Source organism: Lytechinus pictus, chromosome 14, assembly GCF_037042905.1.
Source record: "Lytechinus pictus isolate F3 Inbred chromosome 14, Lp3.0, whole genome shotgun sequence".
Lineage (NCBI taxonomy): Eukaryota > Metazoa > Echinodermata > Echinoidea > Temnopleuroida > Toxopneustidae > Lytechinus > Lytechinus pictus.
The window spans coordinates 4,422,501-4,437,500 of record NC_087258.1 but is presented as its reverse complement, the minus strand read 5'-3'; the positions used below and the strand labels follow the sequence as shown (position 1 = coordinate 4,437,500).

General features: G+C 33.4%; 1 protein-coding gene and 14 non-coding genes across 15 annotated transcripts in view; 1 reads left to right on the top strand and 14 right to left on the bottom strand.

Annotated features, from left to right (window-relative positions):
• LOC129276019 (adhesion G-protein coupled receptor G2-like) overlaps positions 1-15,000 on the top strand; it is a 46,654-nt gene that overhangs the window by 18,368 nt on the left and 13,286 nt on the right. The window lies entirely within an intron of this gene.
• TRNAV-CAC (transfer RNA alanine (anticodon CGC)) lies at positions 1,909-1,981 on the bottom strand. Its single transcript has one exon. It is a non-coding gene; the product is annotated as a tRNA-Val (tRNA).
• TRNAV-AAC (transfer RNA valine (anticodon AAC)) lies at positions 3,318-3,390 on the bottom strand. Its single transcript has one exon. It is a non-coding gene; the product is annotated as a tRNA-Val (tRNA).
• Positions 3,722-3,794, bottom strand: TRNAV-AAC (transfer RNA valine (anticodon AAC)). Its single transcript has one exon. It is a non-coding gene; the product is annotated as a tRNA-Val (tRNA).
• TRNAV-CAC (transfer RNA valine (anticodon CAC)) lies at positions 4,354-4,426 on the bottom strand. Its single transcript has one exon. It is a non-coding gene; the product is annotated as a tRNA-Val (tRNA).
• TRNAV-AAC (transfer RNA valine (anticodon AAC)) lies at positions 4,766-4,863 on the bottom strand. The gene is made up of 2 exons: positions 4,827-4,863; positions 4,766-4,801 (listed from the first exon to the last, which is right to left on the bottom strand). It is a non-coding gene; the product is annotated as a tRNA-Val (tRNA).
• Positions 5,172-5,244, bottom strand: TRNAV-AAC (transfer RNA valine (anticodon AAC)). Its single transcript has one exon. It is a non-coding gene; the product is annotated as a tRNA-Val (tRNA).
• On the bottom strand, positions 5,571-5,643 carry TRNAV-AAC (transfer RNA valine (anticodon AAC)). The gene has a single exon. It is a non-coding gene; the product is annotated as a tRNA-Val (tRNA).
• Positions 6,186-6,258, bottom strand: TRNAV-CAC (transfer RNA valine (anticodon CAC)). The gene has a single exon. It is a non-coding gene; the product is annotated as a tRNA-Val (tRNA).
• Positions 6,598-6,695, bottom strand: TRNAV-AAC (transfer RNA valine (anticodon AAC)). The gene is made up of 2 exons: positions 6,659-6,695; positions 6,598-6,633 (listed from the first exon to the last, which is right to left on the bottom strand). It is a non-coding gene; the product is annotated as a tRNA-Val (tRNA).
• Positions 7,047-7,119, bottom strand: TRNAV-AAC (transfer RNA valine (anticodon AAC)). The gene has a single exon. It is a non-coding gene; the product is annotated as a tRNA-Val (tRNA).
• Positions 10,443-10,515, bottom strand: TRNAV-CAC (transfer RNA valine (anticodon CAC)). Its single transcript has one exon. It is a non-coding gene; the product is annotated as a tRNA-Val (tRNA).
• TRNAV-AAC (transfer RNA glycine (anticodon ACC)) lies at positions 10,858-10,955 on the bottom strand. Its single transcript has 2 exons — positions 10,919-10,955; positions 10,858-10,893 (listed from the first exon to the last, which is right to left on the bottom strand). It is a non-coding gene; the product is annotated as a tRNA-Val (tRNA).
• TRNAV-AAC (transfer RNA valine (anticodon AAC)) lies at positions 11,307-11,379 on the bottom strand. Its single transcript has one exon. It is a non-coding gene; the product is annotated as a tRNA-Val (tRNA).
• TRNAV-CAC (transfer RNA valine (anticodon CAC)) lies at positions 12,327-12,399 on the bottom strand. Its single transcript has one exon. It is a non-coding gene; the product is annotated as a tRNA-Val (tRNA).

Genomic DNA, 15,000 nt, shown 5'->3' with positions numbered 1-15,000 from the left:
GAAATAAACCATATAGATTCAAATTGAAATTTAAAATTCATTTGTATTTATGATTTACACCATTCAATGAGCACTCATACATTATTTTGAAGCCGGTACTATTTCTGAATCTGATTGTCTTGCATTCAAATTCTTAACACTTATTTAATTCATGAAAGTTGAATACACGAATGCAGAGAGAAGATACAATAAAACAACCAATATACATGTATATATTTCATTGAGGTTTATTTTAAGTTGTTCCATCCCAGTTTGTCCTGTTTCATTGGATTTCAATAAAATTATATTTCATTTCATTTTTAAACATGTTAAAAAAAAGATATTCATAACCACGCACTATATCGACTGACATTGTGCCTCATTTTCATTGCATAGTTTAATCAACTTAATCACGGTAAACTTCAATGTCGCCACGTGAACACAACTTCATATTGTCATTCGATAAGTTATTTCCTGTTTAACGATTTTGATTAATTTTGACAGTTTTCACTTTTACTTTTAGGACAGTGGTATTAACAGAGAGGTACGACTTTTTGTTGTTGATAATTTGTTGATGACGTATGCATTCTATTGTCCTCGCAAAGAATAAATTCATTGTCCATTTCCCGTACGTAATTAAGTACTCGGTATAAGGACGGATAGTCAATCATTTACACCTTGTGTATGTTGATTTGATTAAGCAAAGTACATGTATCTTTGAAGAATAACTGATCTTAGATCTTACAAACCTTTACCCGGACTCCTTAAAGTTCTGTGTTCCTTTTTACACCCCCTCAGTACAAAATAACATGGGAATTAGACACGTTCAAATCATTATTTCAAAAAGGGAGAGGATTTGGAGAATAAAACTGAAGAGAATTCGCTTAGAAAGGAGATCTTCAGCAATGAAATAAAATGTATAAATAGAAAAAGCAAAAACAACGAATAGCATCAACTGCTGTAACGAAAAAAATAGTTGTTTCCGCCCGGAAATTGAAATTCTGTATGTATCTGAAATGCACAACGTGATAATTATCCTTGATTTACTGAAAAAAACACTAAGACAAGAAGGAAAAAAATTAATATCGATGTTGTGTGCATGAACGAGTGGAAACCGGTTTGTTTTGTTGAATTAAGATAATGAATAGTTAAAAGTGATGCAGAATTTTGATGAATAGGCACATTGTTATACGTGTTTCTTATTTATTTTAGTTTGTTTTGATTTATGTATTTCAAATTGTTATACTTTTCATATCTTTATGAAAATGTAGGAATATTTTAAAAAGTCAAAAAACAAAGCATGGTTTCCGCCCGGGCTCGAACCGTCGACCTTGAGTGAGTTAGACTGACGTGATAACCACTACTCTACGGTAACTTAGATAGAAGTCTCAATGAATATCCAATCCACAACATGTGGGAGCAAGATTGCTTTGCTTATATTGCTCTTCATCTCAGTAGATTCATTGCTCTTCAATATATAAAAAAGACCTTTACGTGAACATAAATGAATTCCTGGTGTTTTGTGGACTTCAGAAACAAATATATAAGATTTTAATCTTCGCATGTAAATGATATTCTAATGTAAACTTTGCACAATATTAGTCTTCGGACGACAGGATTGTATTGTTTGTATATGTTTTATGTCTACTGATCCGAAATTAAAATTGAATTGAATTGAAAATAATTGGAATTTATACAAATCATTGATAAAAAGAAGATGCATTGCCTACAAGTTCATTTGTTTCAGTATATTTCCAATTGGTATTGTTGTTATAATCATTTTCATAAAAAAAACATAGGTACATGCACCTCTTTCCCTTCGTCACTTACAAAATCTAAAAAATTATGTAGTACCATTAATAAAAAATAACAAAATCTTATCATATATTTCATTGAAATCTTGGGGGAAAAACATAAAAAGCATCGTATTGTTTTCGCCCGGGTTCGAACCGGGGACCTTGAGTGTGTGAGACTCACGTGATAACCACTACACTACGAAAACTCGGATGCTAATGTAATGATCCTCCTTCGTATAATGTTTTAAAGGAGAATGAAACTCTTGGAGCAAGTTAGCTTTTGTGAAAGCAGAAAAATCAAAGAATAAGATCAACAAAAGTTTGAGTAAAATAGGACTAGCAATAGAAGAGTTATGAGCATTTGAATGTCGAGATCACTTATGCTATGGAGATCCTCCCATTGGCAATGCGACCAAGATCTATGATGTCACAGATGAACAACTCTCCCCTTTTGGACACTGAAAATATACCCCAAAACATCTCCTTTTGCTCATTCTAATCATATGACAAACGATTCATCAATGATATAATGTTGTGAAACCTCTGTAATTGTCCTCCCATATATAAAGAGAACACCTCACCTTCTGATAGACTCTATAAAAGTGAGAATATAAGTGAAATAAGTACTAAAGTAATGAGGGAGTTGTACGTGTGTGACATCACAGATCTTGGTCGCATTGCCAATGGGAGGATCTACATGGCATTAGTGATCTCAATATTCAAATGCTCATAACTTTCGTATTATTCATTCAATCTTCCTCAAACTTTCAACAATATGTTTCTTTGATTTTTCTCTTTGATATGGATTCAGCTGGTTTCAAGGGTTTCATTCTCCTTTAAGTAGCATTTTTTGTTAAGAGGCAATTAAGTGAATGAATCGGATGGAACAATACAAAACTTTTTTTTTCGTTTTGAAATTTAGATAAGAAAACTTAAGACGGAAAACCCTGTTACAGAACTATACAGAATACCAAAATGTGCCGTAACATCATTTTCAAGCCTGATTTTGAAAAATAATTGAAGTTACTTGAAAGTGCATGAAATAGTGGAAAAACAGTAGGTGAATCATTGTTAGAATTATCGAAAAAAGTTGGAAAGATTTGTATACTAAAACAGGTAGGGCAGAAAAAATATGTTTCCGCCCGGGTTCGAACCGGGGACCTTGAGTAGACCAGGAAGATGGGAGAACTCCCTGGTTATACCCACGTGATAACCGCTACACTACGGAAACTTACATGCAAGTTTAATTGTTGACGATTTATATAAAGTTGGGCATGATCGGAGTTTTGTAAATCTTGTAAGAAAACATACAGCCTATATTATACGCGTACGATATCTTTTTCTTTTTTTATCCAAGTTTAGGAAAAGTGAAAGATTGAAATCATTATTTTAAAAGGGAGAGGATTTGGAGAATAAAACTGAGGAGAATACGGTTGGAAAGGAGATGAATTATCAACATGATATACAGCAATTAAATAAAATATATATAAATAAAAAAGCTTAGACAACGAATAGCATCAACTGCTGTAACGAAAAAAAACTTGTTTCCGCCCGGGCTCGAACCGGGGACCTTGAGTGTGTTAGACTCACGTGATAACCGCTACACTACGGAAACTTGGTTGAACAAATTGAAATTCTGTATGTATCTGAAATGCACAACGTGATAATTATCATTGATTTATTAATAAAAAAACATTAAGACAAGAAGGAAAAAAAATTAATATCGATGTTGTGTGCATGAACAAGTGGAAACCGGTTTGTTTTGTTGAATTAAGAAAATGAATAGTTGAAAGTGCATGATACAGCATTTTGATTGAAAGGCACATTGTTATATAGACATTTCTTATTTACTTTAGCTTGTTTTGATGTATTTCAAATTTCAAATTATTTTTTTCATATCTTTATGAAAAAGTAGGTATATTTTAAAAAGTCCAAAACGAAAGCATTGTTTCCGCCCGGGCTCGAACCGTGGACATTGAGTGAGTTAGACTCACGTGATAACCACTACACTACGGAAACTTAGATAGGAGTATCAATGAATACCTGATCCACAACTTGTGGGAGCAAGATTGCTTTGCTTATATTGCTCTTCATCTCAGAAGATTCATTGCACTTCAATATATAAAAAAGACCTATAAATGAATTCCTGGTGTTTTGTGGACTTCAGAAACAAATATATACGGTTTTAATCTTCGCATGTAAATGATATTTTAATGTAAACATTGCACAATATTAGTCTTCGGACGACAGGATTGTATTGTTTGTATATGTTTTATGTCTAATGATCCGAAATTAAAATTGAATTGAATTGAAAATAATTGGAAGTTATACAAATCATTGATAAAAAGAAGATGCATTTCTTACAAGTTCATTTGTTTAAGTATATTTCCAATTGTTATTGTTGTCATAATCATTTTCATAAAAAACATAGGTACATGCACCTCTTTCCCTTCGTTCTGTTCATTAAGTCACTTACAAAATCTAAAAGTTTATGTAGTATCAATGCTAAAATAAAAAAAAAATTATTTTATATTTCATTGAAGTCTTGGGGGAAAAACATAAAAACCCTACATCGTATTGTTTTCGCCCGGGTTCGAACCGGGGACCTTGAATGTGTGAGACTCACGTGATATCCACTACACTACGAAAACTCGGATGGTAATGTAAAGATCCACCGTAGTATAGTGTTTTAAGAAGCATTTTTTTGTTAAGAAGCAATTAAGTGAATGAATCGGATGGAACAATACAACACTACTTTTTTCGTTTTGAAATTTAGATAAGAAAACTTAAGACGGAAAACACTGTTACAGAACTATGCAGATTACCAAAATGTGCCGTAACATTCATTTTCACGCCTGATTTTGAAAAATAATTGAAGTTACTTGAAAGTGCATGAAATAGTGGAAAAACAGTGGATGAATCATTGTTAGAATTATCGAAAAAAAAGTTGGAGAGATTTGTATACTAAAACAGGTAGGGCAGAAAAAATATGTTTCCGCCCGGGTTCGAACCGGGGACCTTGAGTAGACCAGGAAGATGGGAGAACTCCCTGGTTATACTCACGTGATAACCGCTACACTACGGAAACTTACGTGCAAGTTTAATTGTTGACGATTTATATAAAGTTGGGCATGATCGGAGTTTAGAAAATCTTGTAAGAAAAAATACAGCCTATATTATATAAGCGTACGATATCTTTTTCTTTTTTATCCTAGTTTAGGAAAAATGAAAGATTGAAATCATTATTTTAAAAGGGAGAGGATTTGGAGAATAAAACTGAGAATACGGTTGGAAAGGAGATGAATTATCAACATGATATACAGCAATTAAATAAAATATATAAATAAAAAAGCTTAAACAACGAATAGCATCAACTGCTGTAACGAAAAAAAAACTTGTTTCCGCCCGGGCTCGAACCGGGGACCTTGAGTGTGTTAGACTCACGTGATAACCGCTACACTACGGAAACTTGGTTGAACAAATTGAAATTTTGTATGTATCTGAAATGCACAACGTGATAATTATCCTTGATTTATTAATAAAAAAACATTAAGACAAGAAGGGAAAAAAATTAATATCGATGTTGTGTGCATGAACAAGTGGAAACCGGTTTGTTTTGTTGAATTAAGAAAATGAATAGTTTAAAGTGATGCAGAATTTTGATGAAAAGGCACATTGTTATACATGTTTCTTATTTATTCTAGTTTGTTTTGATTTATGTTTTTCAAATTGTTATTCTTTTCATATCTTTATGAAAAAATAGGTATATTTTTAAAAGTCCAAAAACGAAAGCATTGTTTCCGCCCGGGCTCGAACCGGGGACCTTGAGTGTGTTAGACTCACGTGATAACCATTACACTACGGTAACTTAGATAGGAGTATCAATGAATACCTGATCCACAACATGCGGGAGCAAGATTACTTTGCTTATATTGCTCTTCATCTCAGAAGATTCATTGCTCTTCAATATATAATAAAAACCTTTACGTAAACATAATATTAATTCCTGGTCTTTTGTGGAATTCAGAACAGATACAGATGATTTTTTAAATATCAATCATATTTTAATGTTAACATGCACAATTAGTCTTCGGACTACAGCATTGTATTGTTTGCATATGTTTTATATCTAATAAACCAAAATTAAAATGAATTGAAAAAAAATTGGAAGTTATCCAAAATAATCATTAAGAAGAAGATGCATTGCTTACAAGTTCATTTGTTTCAGTATATTTCCAATTGTTATTGTTGTTATAATCATTTTCATAAAAAAAACATAGGTACATGCACCTCTTTCCCTTCGTCACTTACAAAATCAAAAAAATTATGTAGTACCATTAATAAAAAATAACAAAATCTTATCATATATTTCATTGAAATCTTTGGGGAAAAACATAAAAAGCATCGTATTGTTTTCGCCCGGGTTCGAACCGGGGACCTTGAGTGTGTGAGACTCACGTGATAACCACTACACTACGAAAACTCGGATGCTAATGTAATGATCCTCCTTCGTATAATGTTTTAAGTAGCATTTTTTGTTAAGAAGCAATTAAGTGAATGAATTGGATGAAACAATACAAAACTTTTGTTTTCGTTTTGAAATTTAGATAAGAAAACTTAGGCGGAAAACCCTGTTACAGCTGATCTCGGTATATAGCAGATTACCAAATGTGCCTTAACAAACCGCGCTTATTTTCAAGCCTGATTTTGAAAAAAATAATTGCATAAATTAGTGGGAAAACAGTGGATGAATCATTGTTAGAATTATCGAAAAAAGTTGGAGAGATTTGTATACTAAAAAACAGATAGGGCAGAAAACATATGTTTCCGCCCGGGTTCGAACCGGGGACCTTGAGTAGACCAGGAAGATGGGAGAACTCCCTGGTTATACTCACGTGATAACCGCTACACTACGGAAACTTACGTGCAAGTTTAATTGTTGACGATTAATATAAAGTTGGGCATGATCGGAGTTTTGTAAATCTTGTTGTAAGAAAAATGAAATTCTTGTAATGGGTCAAAATTACTTTGCAAAAGAAAAAAATACAGCCTATATGCGTACGATATCTTTTTCTTTTTTATCCTAGTTTAGGAAAAGTGGAAGATTGAAATCATTATTTTAAAAGGGAGAGGATTTGGAGAATAACACTGAGAAGAATACGGTTGGAAAGGAGATGAATTATCAACATGATATACAGCAATTAAATAAAATATATAAATAAGGAAGCTTAAACAACGAATAGCATCAACTGCTGTAACGAAAAAATTAATTGTTTCCGCCCGGGCTCGAACCGGGGACCTTGAGTGTGTTAGACTCACGTGATAACCGCTACACTACGGAAACTTGGTTGAACAATTTGAAATTCTGTATGTATCTGAAATGCACAACGTAATAATTATCCTTGATTTATTAAGAAAAAAACATTAAGACAAGAAGGAAAAAAATTAATATCGATGTTGTGTGCATGAACGAGTGGAAACCGGTTTGTTTTGTTGAATTAAGAAAATGAATAGTTGAAAGTGATGCAGAATTTTGATGAAAAGGCACATTGTTATACATGTTTCTTATTTATTTTAGTTTGTTTTGATTTATGTATTTCAAATTGTTATACTTTTCATATCTTTATGAAAATGTAGGAATATTTTAAAAAGTCCCCCCAAAAAGCACGGTTTCCGCCCGGGCTTGAACCGTCGACCTTGAGTGAGTTAGACTGACGTGATAACCACTACTCTACGGTAACTTAGATAGAAGTCTCAATGAATATCTAATCCACAACATGTGCAGGGACCTGAGAAGCGGGGGTGCTGGGGGTGCTGAAGCACCCCTAGAAATTATCCTGGGGGTGCTGCGTGTATTATTTTCCATAGGCAGCACCCCCACGAAATCGGGTTCCCCCCTGTATTTTTTAAAATATGTTATAATGTACATAATTATCACATCCGACAATCGCAAATCATTTACATAGTCTTTCACATATTCCAATAACATCCCTCCTATAACGCGACTCAATCAAGCTCCAGCGGGGCAGCACTCCGATACAGACGTGGTCGCGCGCAATACGTGATAACCATACACACTCTTCGATAGCAGGGAAGGACATGGGGGTGGTTGGACTTGAAACTTCCAGGTTTTATGTCGAATCAAGTGAGCCCGCGCCCGACCGCCCGTGTATTGTATACAAAAATTACAAGTCAGATAATATAAATCAAATTTCACTAGTCTTTTTCGCCCTGCCCCATGGCCCTGGGGGCTGGGAAGCGGGGGTGCTGGGGGTGAAGCAACTCTTTTAGGGTGCTGCGCGTGTTATTTTCCATAGGCAGCGCACCTGGAAATCTAGTGGTTGGTATGATAAATGACAGAAATGTAATGAAAATGAACGACGTTTTGTAGAACCCCCCTCCCCCCCCCACTTCAGAATTTTCCGACACATTACTGGAAATAATGTTTAAATTCACCCTCTTTCAGATCGGAATATCTAATATTTTCTGCTCGCGCTTCGCGCTCACATGATTGATGTTTATATAATAAAATGAAATGTATTTAGAATGCCCAGATACTAGGTCTAACTCTGAACACGCGCAGGCATGTTTATTCAGATACGCAGCTTGATTGGGTGGGGGGGGGGGGGTACTCTGGGCTGAAAATATTTATATCAAATACATTTTATAAAAAATGAATAAATTTTATCAAAATCTGATAACCATTAGTTAAATTATTTAATTCTAAAGTTTAGCAATATTTTATGAAAATGATGATATGCATGTCGTCATAAATATTTCATAGGTGGGCTGATGCTGTGACATTCCCAATATCCTGTTTCTTGTGGAATCAAAATTGTTTCATTTTTTTCATACCAGAGTGAATGATATGTCTCCCTTATAATGAAATAAGTTGCAGCAAAGAATATCGTATGGACTAAATCAGTTGTCAATTCAACTGTTTTGGTTCTTGAAAGGAAAATATTGAATAAACCTAAGTTTATATAATAAAATACAAAAGAACAAGTGGGAATATGACATCACCAGTTTGCTCATTGAATATTAATGAAGACATGTCTAAAAATGTTTCACTGGAATAATGCTAATCTTTAAAATGCAATAACTGTGATATTCCTTGTCTGATTTTGATCAAATCTTTATTCTTATGTTCGTCTGAGTTTTTTTTATCTGTTCAAACCATTTTACATTCAGTGTGGAGTTTCAGATCAGAATATCAAAAATTTTCTGCTCGCGCTTCGCGCTCACATTATTAATTTAAGAATATATCCAATTACCCATCATTTTCTTGATTTACAAAACATGAATAGAATGTCCCGTTTTCAGGTCTGAAATCTCAATTTTGTTTCCGCTCGCGCTTTGCGCTCGCATCAATTGTATAGTTATATACCTATTCTGTTCATTATTAGAAAAGTGCATTAGATGTCTCGTTTTTAGGTTTGAAATCTCATTTTTATTTCCGCTCGCGCTTCGCGCTCGCATCAATTGTATAAATTTATAGCTATCCTCATTATGATTAGAAAAGTGCTTAGAATCTCTCGTTTTTTTGGTCTGAAATCTCAATTTTGTTTCCGCTCGCGCTCGCATCAATTGTATAGTTATATACTTATCTTGTTCATATTTACAAAACGTGCTTAGAATGTCCAGTATTTAGGTCGGAATGTCAAATTTTAAGCTCGCGCTTCGCGCTCGCATTATTTGATCGTTGATATATGTATCGTCTTCATGGGTAACTGCAATACAGTCCTTATAACACGTCCCTTTCGATCAGGCCATGCAGAGCGTATATAAAAAATATCTGCTCGCGCTGATCGCGCTCACAATTATTATTTGTTACATACGCATCTTGGACCACAAACATTGCTCAAAATGTTCAATTTTCAGGACATAATACATGAAATTTCCACAAAAAATAGCTTGCGCTTCGCGCTCAAATTATCTAATTATATATTTATGTTCTTTTATAAGAAGAAAGCTAAGAAGTGACTGTCATATATATGTATATTTATATATATATGTGTGTGTGTGTGAGGGTGTGTGTGTGTGTAATTATGGAAAACTCAATTGTGTCTTCCCCCCCCCCCTCACCTTTGATCGAGGAGAGATTTCAGCACCCCCACTGAAAAAATCGTTCCCAGGTCCCTGAACATGTGGGAGCAAGATTGCTTTGCTTATATTGCTCTTTATCTCAGTAGATTCATTGCACTTCAATATATAAAAAAAACATAAATGAATTCCTGGTGTTTTGTGGACTTCAGAAACAAATATATAAGATTTTAATCTTCGCACGTAAATGATATTCTAATGTAAACATTGCACAATATTAGTCTTCGGACGACAGGATTGTATTGTTTGTATATGTTTTATGTCTAATGATCCGAAATTAAAATTGAATTGAATTGAAAATAATTGGAAGTTATACAAATCATTGATAAAAAGAAGATGCATTGCTTACAAGTTCATTATTTTGTTTAAGTATATTTTCAATTGTTATTGTTGTTATAATCATTTTTATAAAAAACATAGGTACATGCACCTCTTTCCCTTCGTTCTGTTCATTAAGTCACTTACAAAATCTAAAAATTTCTGTAGTACCAATACTAAAAAATAACAAAATCTTATCATATATTTCATAGAAATCTTTGGGGAAAAACATAAAAAGCATCGTATTGTTTTCGCCCGGGTTCGAACCGGGGACCTTGAGTGTGTGAGACTCACGTGATAACCACTACACTACGAAAACTCGGATGTTAATGTAAAGATCCACCTTCGTATAATGTTTTAAGTAGCATTTTTTTTAAAGAAGCAATTAAGTGAATGAATTGGATGGAACAATACAAAACTTTTTTTTTTCATTTAGAAATTTATATAAGACAACTTAGGCGGAAAACCCTGTTACAGCAGATTTTGGTATATAGCAGATTACCAAATGTGCCTTAACAAACCGCGCTTATTTTCAAGCCTGATTTTGAAAGAAATAATTGCATGAATAAGTGGGAAAACAGTGGATGAATCATTGTTAGAATTATCGAAAAAAGTTGGAGAGATTAATTTTCTAACTAAAACAGGTAGGGCAGAAAAAATATGTTTCCGCCCGGGTTCGAACCGGGGACCTTGAGTAGACCAGGAAGATGGGAGAACTCCCTGGTTATACTCACGTGATAACCGCTACACTACGGAAACTTACGTGCAAGTTTAATTGTTGACGATTTATATAAAGTTGGGCATGATCGGAGATTTGTAAATCTTGTTGTAAGAAAAATGAAATTCTTGTAATGGGTTAAAATTACTTTGCAAAAGAAAAAAATACAGCCTATATGCGTACGATATATTTTTCTTTTTTATCCTAGTTTAGGAAAAGTGAAAGATTGAAATCATTATTTTAAAAGGGAGAGGATTTGAAGAATAAAACTGAGGAGAATACGGTTGGAAAGGAGATGAATTATCAACATGATAAACAGCAATTAAATGAAATATATAAATAAAAAAGCTTAAACAACGAATAGCATCAACTGCTGTAACGAAAAAAATAGTTGTTTCCGCCCGGGCTCGAACCGGGGACCTTGAGTGTGTTAGACTCACGTGATAACCGCTACACTACGGAAACTTGGTTGAACAAATTGAAATTCTGTATGTATCTGAGATGCACAACGTAATAATTATCTTTGATTTATTAATAAAAAAAACATTAAGACAAGAAGGGGAACAAAATTAATATCGATGTTGTGTGCATGAACGAGTTGAAACCGGTTTGTTTTGTTGAATTAAGAAAATGAATAGTTGAAAGTGATGCAGAATTTTGATGAAAAGGCACATTGTTATACATGTTTCTTATTTATTTTAGTTTGTTTTGATTTATGTATTTCAAATTGTTATACTTTACATATCTTTATGAAAATGTATGAATATTTTAAAAAGTCCAAAAACAAATCATGGTTTCCGCCCGGGCTCGAACCGTCGACCTTGAGTGAGTTAGACTGACGTGATAACCACTACTCTACGATAACTTAGATAGAAGTCTCAATGAATATCTAATCCACAACATGTGGGAGCAAGATTGCTTTGCTTATATTGCTCTTCATCTCAGTAGATTCATTGCACTTCAATATATAAAAAAAACGTAAATGAATTCCTGGTGTTTTATGGACTTCAGAAACAAATATATAAGATTTTAATCTTCGCACGTAAATGATATTCTAATGTAAACATTGCACAATATTAGTCTTCGGACGACAGGATTGTATTGTTTGTATATGTTTTATGTCTAATGATCCGAAATTAAAATTGAATTGAATTGAAAATAATTGGAAGTTATACAAATCATTGATAAAAAGAAGATGCATTGCTTACAAGTTCATTATTTTGTTTAAGTATATTTTAAATTGTTATTGTTGTTATAATCATTTTCATAAAAAAAAACATAGGTACATGCACCTCTTTCCCTTCGTCACCTACATAATCTAAAAAATTCTGTAGTACCAATACTAAAAAATAACAAAATCTTATCATATATTTCATTGAAATCTTTGGGGGAAAACATAAAAAGCATCGTATTGTTTTCGCCCGGGTTCGAACCGGGGACCTTGAGTGTGTGAGACTCACGTGATAACCACTACACTACGAAAACTCGGATGGTGATGAAAAGATCCACCGTCGTATAGTGTTTCAAGTAGCATTTTTTGTTAAGAAGCAATTAAGTGAATGAATTGGATGAAACAATACAAAACTACTTTTTTTCGTTTTGAAATTTAGATAAGAAAACTTAAGACGGAAAACCCTGTTACAGAACTATGCAGAATACCAAAATGTGCCGTAACATTTATTTTCGAGCCTGATTTTGAAAAATAATTGAAGTTACTTGAAAGTGCATGAAATAGTGGAAAAACAGTAGATGAATTATTGTTAGGATTATCGAAAAAAGTTGGAAAGATTTGAATACTAAAAAACAGGTAGGGCAGAAAAAATATGTTTCCACCCGGGTTCGAACCGGGGACCTTGAGTGTTAAACCAGGAAGATGGGAGAACTCCCTGGTTTTACTCATGTGATAACCGCTACACTACGGAAACTTACGTGCAAGTTTAATTGTTGACGATTTATATAAAGTTGGGCATGATCGGAGTTTTGTAAATCTTGTTGTGAGAAAAATGAAATTCTTGTATTGGGTTAAAATTACTTTGCAATAGAAAAAAAAGCCTATATACGTAAATAAACTTTGTATCCATGTTTAGGAAACCCGAAAGATTTATAGTAATTCACGATAATTAAATTTTAGAATAAGTAAGAAGGAAATACAAACTTGAAAATAATATCAGAATATATACCAAACCAGCTCGCAACCATCATTGATACCGTTGCTTTTAATGCTTGCCAGAATTTCCAAACTTAGGTCATGTGTCGAGGGTATGGTATATAGTTTTGTATATGTATATGTTTTATTAAATCATGAAGTCATAATCAAGGTAAAATTACAATAGTTACAACTTATTCAGACAGATCAGAGTTATTGTGACAAAAAGTAATATTAACAGAAAGAAAGCTTAACAAACAAAACAATAAAATAATCCAAGGCAAACACACTAACAACATGGCAATGTACACAGTTGCTATACTTGCTGAACATGACTGGGTTAAAAAAGACTTAAAATATCCAAGAACAAATATCGAACTATAACATGTATAAGCATATTTATATATATCAGGGTATGGTATGTAATTGGGTTATCTAGATTATTATGTTAAATCAGATAGCATACTAAACCAAACAGTAGATTTCTTTTTTTTCTTAAAAAAAATGGAACCTAAAACCATTGAAAACAGTTTACAGACAGCCCCTGAACGGATTTGAAAGTGGCGGTGGGGGCGGGGGGTGGGGGCTTACCATGCAAAACATCACAATCAGTCTAATTTTGCGTTTTTGTACACCGTTCCACGACCCTTGAATATCAAAGAAAACGGTGTAAAGAGAAGGGGGGGGGGTAGTATAGACCCCCTCTCCTTCGCCTTCGTCAACCCACCCGCAAACTAAACTGTATTTTCATATCTATCAGAAACTACATGAAATATGAATCGGGGGTGCATATTGTACCGATCGAAGTGAAACAAAATGTTTTCAACATGTCTGTCTTGTATATATTTTGTTCGTACGTTTGAATCAACAGGGAAAAGTTTCGTGTCCGGATAATTTTACGAAAGATGCAATATAGACCGGATGAGAACAAGACAGTGTTTTGATAAATTGAGTAAATCCGTGAAATTGCACCATCACCGCTGCTCATCGAAAAAAAAATCAATTTGCTGTTATAAAGAATGAGCATATTTAAACCAGTTCTATATCAGTTGGGGCCTGTTTTTGTAATGAATTTAGGTAAATCTGATGTCGAATCCAAACTGTAAAGAGATCATTTTGACTTTTGGGTGAGCTGAAAGGACTCGCAGAGATGTTGAAGTGAGATTTTTAGTGTCAAACTTGAAACCAATTTAAGTTGAATAGGGTCACTCATCGACTCGCTGATTCGAAATTCAGAAGAATCAAACTGTAAGAGAGAAATAGGGAGAAAAAGAGAGTGGATTATTAGGGGGAAGATAGAGAGACGTAGAGAGGGAGAGAGATGGTATAGTAACTCAATATACATTTACATAAACTACACTATTCAAAATAATGATTGTTCAAAATATGTTAGTAAATATTATTGGTCAAATTCAACCAAACCTTGATTGAATCTGACCATATTTTTAAATAGATAGATAAATTTTATTTTCACACGGTAAAAAACCCAAACAGATACAGAGTCTGATTTGCATTGGGGCCGTGCCATGAATAAAATGTACAAAGTAAAAGGCACCCAATCTTAGTATACATGTACATGAATAATACATAAAACATAATAATCGTAATTATTACCAGGTGATAATACAAAAAAAGTTAAGTTTATACAAATAATTACGAATTGTAATCAAATGATAAGTTGGAAAATATATACAAAATATCTTCAATATGAATGCATAATACAGAAAATGCATAATACAGAAAATTGAATATCTTCAATAAGAATGCATAATACAGAAAATCGGACATACGTATTCACTAACCCATTCATAATTTTGACCAATGCTTTTTAATAATGTACTGCAGTTTATCACAAGATTCCACAATTTTTTATATCATTTCTGACTGAAAAAGACAATGCAAAATAAAAATACGATATATATATACACTCACACCCCACA